Below are 10,771 nucleotides of genomic sequence, written 5' to 3'. Positions count from 1 at the left end.
TATAAAAAGAACCACCCAAACTTATTTCTTACCTAAAATCAATTTGCAATCATCCAGTTCTATGAGTTGTCTTTGTTGAAGGAGGGGCAGTACATATTTTTACAATAATATAATTATCTGGAAAGGCTCTAATTCTTGCCCTATTGACATCAGGCTTGGCCATGTGACTGGTCTGGGTAATCAAATGTGAACTGAAGTAATGTGCCAAGTCCAAGTGAAAGCTCTGAGAGCCATCACATGATTCTCCCAACTCTGTTGTTGAAAGCCACTGAGTTTTGTTTTGTTGCCTTTTTAAAAGTTAAGTGTTATTACAGCATCATTTAGCCTTCAGCTATTGATACAAAGTATCCTGTCTTTGTTAAATACAGGTTGAGCATCCCTAATCCAAAAATCTAATTTTTTTTTTTTGTTGTTGAGAGGAAGTCTCACTCTGTTGCCCAGGCTAGAGCGCAGTGACGTAATCTTGGCTCACTGCAACCTATGCCTCCTGGGTTCAAGCAATTCTTCTGCCTCAGCCTCCTGAGTAGCTGGGATTACAGGCGTGTGCCACCACACCTGGGTAATTTTTATATTTTTAGTAGAGACAGGATTTCACCATGTTGGTCAGGCTGGTCTTGAACTCCTGACCTTGTGATCCACCCACCCTGGCCTCCCAAAGTGCTTACAGGTGTGAGCCACCACTCCTGGCCAAAAATCTAAAATCTCAAATGCTCTAAAATCCCAAACTTTTTGAGCACCACTACAGTGCTCCAAAATTTACACACCTGGGCCAGGTGCAGTGGTTCACATCTGTAATCCCATCACTTTGGGAGGATGAAGTGGGAGGATCACTTGAGCCCAGGAGTTCAAACTAGCCTGGACAACAGTGAGGCCTTGTCTCTACAAAAAAATCAAAAAAATTAGCTGGGCATGGTAGCATATACATATAATTCCCAGCTACTTAAGAGGCTGAGGTGGGAGGATCACTTAAACCCCTGAGGTCAAGGCTGCAGTGAGCCATGATTGCACTGTTATGTGTGAAGATGTACAAGAAAAGGATTGCTTATCGGTAGCATATAAATTCAGTGGCAGGTGAAACCCCATCTCTACTAAAAATACAAAAATTTAGCTGGGTGTGTCGGTGGGCACCTGTAATCCCAGCTACTCGGAAGGCTGAGGCAGGAGAATTGCTTGAACCTGGGACATGGAGGTTGCAGTGAGCCGAGATTGTGCCACTGCACACCAGCCTGAGCGACAGAGCAAGACTCCATCAAAAAAAAATTTAAAACTTAAAATAATTAAAAAAAAAAATAAAGCCGGGCGCGGTGGCTCAAGCCTGTAATCCCAGCACTTTGGGAGGCCGAGATGGGTGGATCACGAGGTCAAGAGATCGAGACCATCCTGGTCAACATGGTGAAACCCCGTCTCTACTAAAAATATAAAACATTAGCTGGGCATGGTGGCGCGTGCCTGTAATCCCAGCTACTGAGGAGGCTGAGGCAGGAGAATTGCCTGAACCCAGGAGGCGGAGGTTGCAGTGAGCCGAGATCGCGCCATTGCACTCCAGCCTGGGTAACAAGAGCGAAACTCCGTCTCAAAAAAAAAAAAACAAATAAAATAAATTCAGAGTCAGGAATGACAGTGATGCCAGATTATTTACAAAGATGGCTGAAACAGTGACACCTTTGCTTTTTGAAACTTTACTGTACAAAATTATTTAAAATATTATATAAAATTACCTTCAGGCTATGTGTATAGGTGTATATGAAACATAAATGAATTCTGTGTTTAGACTTGGGTCCCATTCCCATGAAAACCTCATTATATATATGCAAATATTCCGAAGTCCAAAAAAATTCAAAACCTGAAATACTTTGGGTCTGAAGCATTTCAGATAAGAGATATTTAACCTGTTTGTAAATGATAAATGCCATTTTCATCAATGCTGGGGAGCTTAAAAGAAATGGTGAATGTATAATCAAATACACTGGCTGGGTGAGTTGGCTCACGCCTGTAATCCCAATACTTTGGGAGGCCAAGGAGGGTAGATCACTTGAGATCAGGAGTTCGAGACCAGCTTGGCCAACATGGTAAAACCCCATCTCTACTAAAAATACAAAAAATTAGCTGGGTATATTGGCACATGCTTGTAATCCCAGCTACTCAGGAGGCTAAGGCAGGAAAATCACTTGAATCTGGGAGGCAGAGGTTGAAACTGGGAGGCAACTGCTTGAACCTGAGATTGCGCCACTACACTCCAGCCTGGGCAACAAGAGCGAAATTCCATCTAAAAAAAGAAACAAACAAAAACCAAAAAACAAATATTGTCTAGAACCCACAGGGTTAATGTGTGAACAGAATGGAAAGGGTTATTGGTCATACACTGACAATTATATATTCTTTTAGATGAAGAATTAACAAAATCAGTTTATTTAAAGGTAACCTTTTGGAGTAACAGGAAATAGATACTTTTTTTTTTTTTTTTTTTTTTTTTTTTTTTTTGGAGACGGAGTTTTGCTCTTGTTACCCAGGCTGGAGTGCAATGGCGCGATCTCGGCTCACCGCAACCTCCGCCTCCTGGGTTCAGGCAATTCTCCTGCCTCAGCCTCCTGGGTAGCTGGGATTACAGGCACGTGCCACCATGCCCAGCTAATGTTTTGTATTTTTAGTAGAGACGGGGTTTCACCATGTTGACCAGGATGGTCTCGATCTCTTGACCTCGTGATCCACCCGCCTTGGCCTCCCAAAGTGCTGGGATTACAGGCTTGAGCCACCGCGCCCGGCCCAAGATACTTGTTTTTTAAAAACATTCAAGAAAAATATGACATATATTGTTCTGATAAGAAAATAAAAGGCACAAAATTACATTAATATATTACAAAAATGAAATGTAAAGTCTGGAACCTTTCCCTCCATTTTCAAATAGTGTATGGAAATTCCACTTCACTGATTATTAGTAAAACTTTTTCCAATATCTCATTTATCTGTTTATGTGTCAAAGGCATAAGATGGCCAAATGAGACCTCAAAGGTTTAGAATATATTTATCTTCTACATATTTGTATTTACATTCCAGAAAGAACAAGTTTGTTACTTTCAAGACAATTTAACCTTTGGCATTTTTAAAGCTCCTTTCTTTGAAAGACAGACTCCATACTAAAAAGCACTAAAGTCAAGATTATTTAAGCATTAACTGTTTTATTTTTATTTATAAGCTGACTCTTGAAAGGGATAACGCTTAAAAACACAAAAAAAGCAAATACCTTTTTGGTATTAGAAAAACTATGTGCTTTTAGATGCTTTTCAAATAGCAGTCTTAAAAATAAAGTTGAGGCCGGGTGTGGTGGCTCATGACTGTAATCTCAGCAGTTTGGGAGGCTGAGGCGGGCGGATCACCTGAGGCCAGGAGTTCAAGACCAGCCTGGCCAACATGATGAAACCCTGTCTTAAAAATAAATAAATTAATTTAAAAAAAAATGTCTGAAAACTGAAAAATAAGTAAATACTTCAACCTGTCAAAAGAATAAATAAGGCTTTGTAAGAATGTCTAGTAAAAGTACATACTTAATGGAATATTTTAGGGTACAACGCCCACATCTGATTATATAAATTACGAATCCTATCCAAAATTTTAAGAGAGGGATAGTTTACTTAACAACATCATCCTTTCCCTATAGTTGTGGCATAGGTAGAAAGATGAAAAGTAGAAAATTCTTAAATTCAGAGTAATATTTAATTTAGTAAGCTTAGATAAAATCTAATATATATTATATATGAGAAAGCCGTGATTAATTCTGTCCTATTAAAAACTACTACAGAAGGGAAGATATGAAAATTTTTTCTTTTCTCTTTTTTTTTTTTTGAGTCAGGGTCTCCCTCTGCGGCCAGGCTGGAGTGTAGTGGTAAGATCTCGGCTCACTACAACCTCCACCTCCGCCTCCTGGGTTCAAGTGATTCTACTTGCCTCAGCCTCCTGAGTAGCTGGGATTACAGCTGTATGCCACCAGGCCCAGCTAATTTTTTTGTATTTTTAGTAGAGATGGGGTTTCACCACGTTGGGCAGAATGGTCTCAATTTCTTGACCTGGTAATCCGCCCGCCTCTGCCTCCCAAAGTGCTCAGATTGCAGGAATGAGCCACCGCGCCCAGGCTTTTTTCTCTTTCAGAGACAGGTTCAACAAGACCTCACTCTATTGCCCAGGCTGGAATGCAGTGGTGTCACCATAGCTCACTGTCTGTATCCTTGAACTCTTGGGCTCAAGTTATCCTCCCATCATAGCCTCTCAAGCAGCTGGGTCTACAGGCACATGCCACCATGCCCAGCTAACTTAAAACATTTTTGTGTGAGTGTGGAGATGGGTTCTTGCTATGTTGCCCAGGCTGGTTTTGAACTCCTGGCTTCAAGCAATCCTCCTACCTCGCCCTCCCAAAGTGCTGGGATTACAGGTGTGTACACCTGCACCTTGCCTTTTTTTTTTTTTTTTTAAGAGATGGTTTTGAATCCCAGCTAGATTCAAACTCCTGAGCTTGAGTGTTTCTCCTTCCTCAGCCTCCCAAGTAGCTGGGATGACAGGTATGTGCCACTGTACCTGGATGAAAATCGATATTCTTAATTTGATATAACAAAGTAATATAAACATACATACCAAAACAAAAAACATATATACCTATATTGTCTGGAGAACACTAAAGATGTTAAGAATGTAAAAGGGGATGATCTTCTATCCCCTTAAAAACAAACAAGACAAAGCATCCAATGGCCATTGTTAAACCAACAATTAGAAGAAGTAAATTTTTTAAAGCCACAAAGTACTGCATGAATCCTGGTATTAGAAATTCTTTCCACTGAGTGTCTATAGAATGAAGATTAAGTATCTGTTTCCTATTCTCCCTTCCAACTCTGTCAACTTTTGGCCCCTCTTTCCTTTTCTACCTCTCTCTCTTTGTGTTTCCTTCTATCTCCCATTCCACTCCCAAATCTTCACACTAACCAATTTCCTTTTTACCTCTCATTTTACTCTAACCGCTTAAACCTGCCAAAACTTTTATATTCATGGAAATAAATACAAGCCAGAAACTTATAATGGAACAAACATTTTAAATTTTTTTTAAATAAAAAGATTTTTTGGGTCCTATGTTTTGCTGTATATTATTTTTATGTTTATTCGTTTCCTCCCATATCCAGGCCCCAAAGTCTAAGTTCAAGCATCAAGCTTCCTAAGCGGTCAGGATAAAATTCAAATTTATTTTGCTGAACACACATGTCTCTTTATGAAAGAGGTGTGGCCTACCTCTGTAACCTCAAATCTTACCACTTCATCTTGTATATCTTTTTGTTCCAATCACATCAAACTCTTTTTATTTCTCCCAAAAGAAACACACCCTTTCAGGGAACATATTTATACATAAATACCTCTGCCCAGAATGACCTTCTTCTAAATCCCATTTTACTTGTTTTACTTCTGTCTTTTTGTTTTTGTTTTTGTTTTTTTGAGGCGGAGTTTCACTCATGTTACCCAGGCTGGAGTGCAATGGCGCGATCTCGGCTCATCGCAACCTCCGCCTCCTGGGTTCAGGCAATTCTCCTGCCTCAGCCTCCTGAGTAGCTGGGACTACAGGCACGTGCCACCATGCCCAGCTGATTTTTTGTATTTTTAGTAGAGACGGGGTTTCACCATGTTGACCAGGATGGTCTCGATCTCTTGACCTCGTGATCCACCCGCCTTGGCCTCCCAAAGTGCTGGGATTACAGGCTTGAGCCACCGCGCCCGGCTTCTTCTATCTGTCTTTTAAGACAAGATGGCATAAGTTTTATCATCTATGAGCAGTCTGAATTAGCTCTTACTACGTTTCCACTGTACTTTATTCACTCATCTACTATATAGTATAGTATCTTTCTAGAACTTTATAATACAATTGGAAGCTTACATAATTTTTATATACAATTAAAAAAAATAGAGACATGGTCTTGCTTTGTTCCCCAAGCTAATCTCAAACTCCTGGGCTCAAGCGATCCCCCTTCCTTGGCCTCCCAAAGTGCTCTAACTACAGGTGTGAGCTACCACGCCTGGCCTATATACAATTTCATATACACATATATGGAAGTTAATATAATTTTATACTAAAATTGGACATCTACTTGCCTGTTTTTCTGCTAGCCTGCTAACCTGTAAGCTCCTTAAACTATCATCTTTATTTTCAGAGTTATGCACATTGTAATTATCCTCTGAATTAACTAGGAAGCTTTCCAAAAACAAACCATCAATCGGCATGTCTTTCCTTTGTTTGTTTTAATGCACTACAGGTGACTCTAACCTATACCCAGGATTGAGAACCACTGCGTTTAATTTATGTTGAGTAAATGAGTGACTGAATGAGCAATGAGGCACTATTTTGTTGTCAGAACACAATACTGTTTCCCTGAACTAAAGTGTAGCCTCCAGTAATTATAACTGTTAAAAAAAAAAGTAGGCTAGAAACAAAAAATGAAAAATTAAACAATTTCCTTTTTGTTTTTAGAATCAGGGTCTCTTGCATAAGCTGGAGTGCAGTGGTGTGATCACAACACATGGCAGTCTCAAAACTCCTGGGCTCAAGTGATCCTTCTTGCTCAGCCTCCTGAGTAGCTGGGACTACAGGCACATACCACCATGCCTGGCTTTTTTTTTTTTTTTTTTTTTTAATTTTTGTAGAGACAGGATCTCTCATTATGTTGTTCAATACACTTCCATTGTAAGTTTCTGGCTTGTGTTAGTTTCCATGAATAAAACCTTTTGGGCAGGTTTAAACAGTTGGAGTAAAATGAGAGGTGAAAAGAAAGTTGGTTAGTGAGAAGAACTGGGTTGGAATGGGAGACAGAAGGAAACGGGAAGAGATATCAGCCTAGGCTGGTCTCAAATTCCTGGCCTCAAGTGATCCTCCTGCCTCAGCCTCTCAAAGTGCTGGTATTACAGGCATGAGCCATCGCATACAGACTTCTTCTTAAAAAAAAAAAAAGAGAGAGAGAGAAAGAGAGAGGGGAGTGCTGGCTGAGGCGGCTCATGCTTGTCTTAGCACTTTGGGAGGCCGAGGCAGGTGGATCATTTGAGGTCAGGAGCTCAAGACCAGCCCCGTTAACATGGTGAAACCTCGTTTCTACTAAAAATACAAAAAAAGTTAGCTAGATGTGGTGGCACACACCTGTAATCCCAGCTACCTGAGAGGCTGTGGTGGGAGGATTGCTTGAACCTGGGAGGTGGAGGCTGCAGTAAACCAAGCCTGCGACACTGCACTCCAGCATGGGTGACAGAGCAAGACTCAAATTAAAAAAAAAAAATCATTCATTCATTCATTTTTGTAGAGACTAGGTCTCACTATGTTGCTCAAGCTAATTTTGAACTCCTGGCTGCAAGCAATCCTTCCACCTCAATGGGGCTTCCCAAAGTGCTGGGATTACAGGTGTGAACCACTGTGCCCAGCCTTGAACAACTTCACTGCCTGCCAAAATCTGCTGACTGATCTTATTAACATTTTTAGTAATATATCATAAATTGTTTTTAAAAATAGGTCAAATAGGTCAGGTGCAGTGGCTCACGCCTGTAGTCTCAGCACTTTGGGAGGCCGAGGTAGGTGGATCATTTGAGGTCAGGAGTTCAAGACCAGCCTGGTTTTTTATAGAGATGGGTGAAACCCCATCTCTATAAAAAACACAAAATCAGCTGGGTGGTAGTGGCAAGTGCCTATAAACCCAGCTACTACAGAGGCTGAGGCATCAGAATCACTTGAGCCTGGGAGGCGAGCGTTGCAGCGAGCCAAGATCACGCGACTGCACTCCGGTCTGTGTGACAGAGACCATGTCTCAAAAAATAATAAAAATAATAAACAAATAAATAATAGGTCAAATAAAGTGATTAAGGATCAGACACAAAATGATCAAGCTGAAACAAAACTCATTTACCTTCAATATTTCCTGAAAAATGATGTTAAAACAGGGTGAAGTATAGAGAAATGTTGAAAAAAACCTGCCTTCTGTGAGTTATATGACAGAAATTCAAAATGTAAACAAGAAACTGTCTACTATATGATCCAGGAATTCCACTCCTTGATGCCTGCCCAAGAGAACTAAAAACATGTCCACACCTAAACTTGTACACGTCACAGCAGCATTATTCGCAATAGCCAGTGGGTGGAAATAACACAAATGTCCATCAATAAATGATAGGATAAACAAAATGTTGTATATATCCACACAATGGAGTATCATTTAGCCATAAAAAGGAATCACATGTTAGGTTGATGCAAAAGTAACTGCGTTTTTTGCAAGTAAAAGGAATGGCAGAAACCGAAATTACTTTTGTGCCAACCTAATACATGCTACAACATACATAAAACTTGCTAAGTGAAAGAAGCTGGGCAAAAAGGTCACATATTGTATGATTATTTTCATATGAAATTTCAAAATAAGTAAGTCCACAGAGACAGAAAGTATTATACATTAGAGGTTGCCAGGGACTAGGGTGATGGGGGAATGGAGAGTGACTGCTAATGGGTATGTACTTTCTTTTTGGGGTGGTAATAAAAATGTTCTAAAATTTGATAATGGTGATGGTTGTAGAACTTTGTGAATATACTAAAAACCACTTAATTGTACAAGTTTTAAAAGCTGGATTTTGTGGTATGTGAATTATATCTCAGTAAACCTGTTATAAAAGAAAAAAAGAAGCTGCCACTTATGGGACAGAAAGCATTAATCTGATTATATCTAAATTTAAATTAAGTAAATAAATGCCTATATGACAACACTCTACTAATATATTACAAGAAATATAACTTTAAAAGTATTTCCACTGTTATGTTATAATCAGTCAAAATAAAATCTTTCCTATATTCTATAGTAGACACCAGCTCAAATTAAAGGGATGTAAAATTACATTCAATACCTCCATAATAAATGGCATCTGCAAAAGTAAACGGAAGGAACAACATAAGTATTCAGTAAAATCTCCTAGTAGAAATCAAAATCTACCTCTAAATTGATAAAAACTCTAAATTACAGAACATAAATCTCCTAGGTAGAGGAAACAGTTCTCTAAACAATAATTTCATACCATAACACAGTTTAATATTCAAAGACCATAACTAGTATGAAGTGAAAGTTAAACTTAGTTTCAATATTGCAATTTAAGTGATTGCGGTGGCAATAGAGCACAGTGACTAAAAGCAGAGGCTTCGTTTGAATCCTGGTCTTCCAATTTGTTAGCTATGTGATCTTGAGGAAGTTATTTAATATCTCTTAAGTCTCAGTTTCATCAAAATAGGATGGAATCCATTAAGGTGACAGTTAAATGATATAATGCTTACAAAGTAGTTAATAAAATCCCAGGCACATAGTCAGAAGTTCGAAACATGGGAGCTTTTATCATTAGTTATCTATGGCTTCCACTATATGCTGCAGCTTCTTAGAGCTTTCATAGCTATCTCAGACACTGGCTCTCATATAAACCACAGACACAGACCAGCTTCCTAGGAAGTATATAGTCTTTGCAATGTAAACATAATATTATCGTTAATGGTGATAATTAAGAAATGATAACTGCAGATAAAAATGTTTTAAAAATCACATTTTCGATTTCTTTTGTATTTTCTACTATTTTTAGCTGAATATAGTCATTCTTTAACAATACCTTAATGAAAGAGGAAATAAATGAACGAACAAAATAAACAAATGAAGAAAGCAGCAAGCAATGAAATAAAGTGGGTAACCATTTCCCAGTCCCTGCTAAAGCAGTATGATTTGAACAATCTAAGCATCTGCTGGCTGTGGCCTTTAGAGGGTGACTATGATCATACTCGAGGTGTTAGGGTCATGTAAAAGAACTGCATATGCCCCACTAAAACTGGAGCTCCATCCTAATAATATTCAAGTTGAAGTGTATCATGAACTATAACAAATTCAGAAATTGAGCACCCTAATAAGAAAAGCTTTACAATTCAATAAAACCTCTACAGATTATTTATTCTATCTCTATCTGAATGTAATGGAATGAACATGGAATCCACAAACTTTAAAAACAGTCTATTTTATAAGTAAACATTACCTATGTAATATCCTAAGGAAACACTAGTATAAAAACAAAGTTTTCATAACAATGAAAAATAGAGAAATCAAACTGAGTTCTTCTGAGAGCAGAAAGATATTTCTAGTGCTTTCTTTTCAAAATTAAGGTGTTTGCTAAGCTAAATTTCTGATATGAATTGAAAGGAAAAATATGATTTACAAAGGCCGAATAATTTAACAACTAAATTAATAAGGCTCTGTTAACTGTCTAAGGAATAGCAAGTCATAATACCCCTAATAACCCAAAAGGAAGTCCAATTGAATGGAATAATGACTATCTTTTGCACTTTTGAATTCAGGTATAAGTTGTGAAGAAGCAATGCTAAAAAAAAAAAAAAATCCATAATGAAAATCTTCTTAAGAGATTTGAAAAGAGGCCAGGCACAGTGGCTCATGCCTGTAATCCCAGCACTTTGGGAGGCCAAGGTGGGCGGATCACTTGAGGTCAGGAGTTGAGGCTGTGGGAGCCCGACAGGACACCAGCCTGGCCAACATGGAGAAACCCCGTCTCTACCAAAAATACAAAATTAGCCAGGCATGATGGCGCATGCCTATAATCCCAGCTACTCGGGATGCTGACGCAGGAGAACTGCTTGAACCCGGGAGGTGAAGGTTGCAGTGAGCCGAGATTGTGCCATTGTATTATGGCCCAGGTAACAAGAGCAAAACTCCATCTCCAAAAAAAAAAAAAAAAAAAA

At 38.9% G+C, this 10,771-nt stretch overlaps 1 protein-coding gene across 13 annotated transcripts in view; it reads right to left on the bottom strand.

The window, feature by feature from the left end:
* NFAT5 (nuclear factor of activated T cells 5) overlaps positions 1–10,771 on the bottom strand; it is a 128,455-nt gene that overhangs the window by 29,690 nt on the left and 87,994 nt on the right. The gene's annotated exons all lie outside the window — the stretch shown is intronic.

Source organism: Sapajus apella, unplaced genomic scaffold, assembly GCF_009761245.1.
Source record: "Sapajus apella isolate SASKATOON/1434 unplaced genomic scaffold, GSC_monkey_1.0 scaffold15, whole genome shotgun sequence".
In the NCBI taxonomy this organism is placed as follows: domain Eukaryota; kingdom Metazoa; phylum Chordata; class Mammalia; order Primates; family Cebidae; genus Sapajus; species Sapajus apella.
This window is presented reverse-complemented; position numbering and strand designations above follow the sequence as displayed.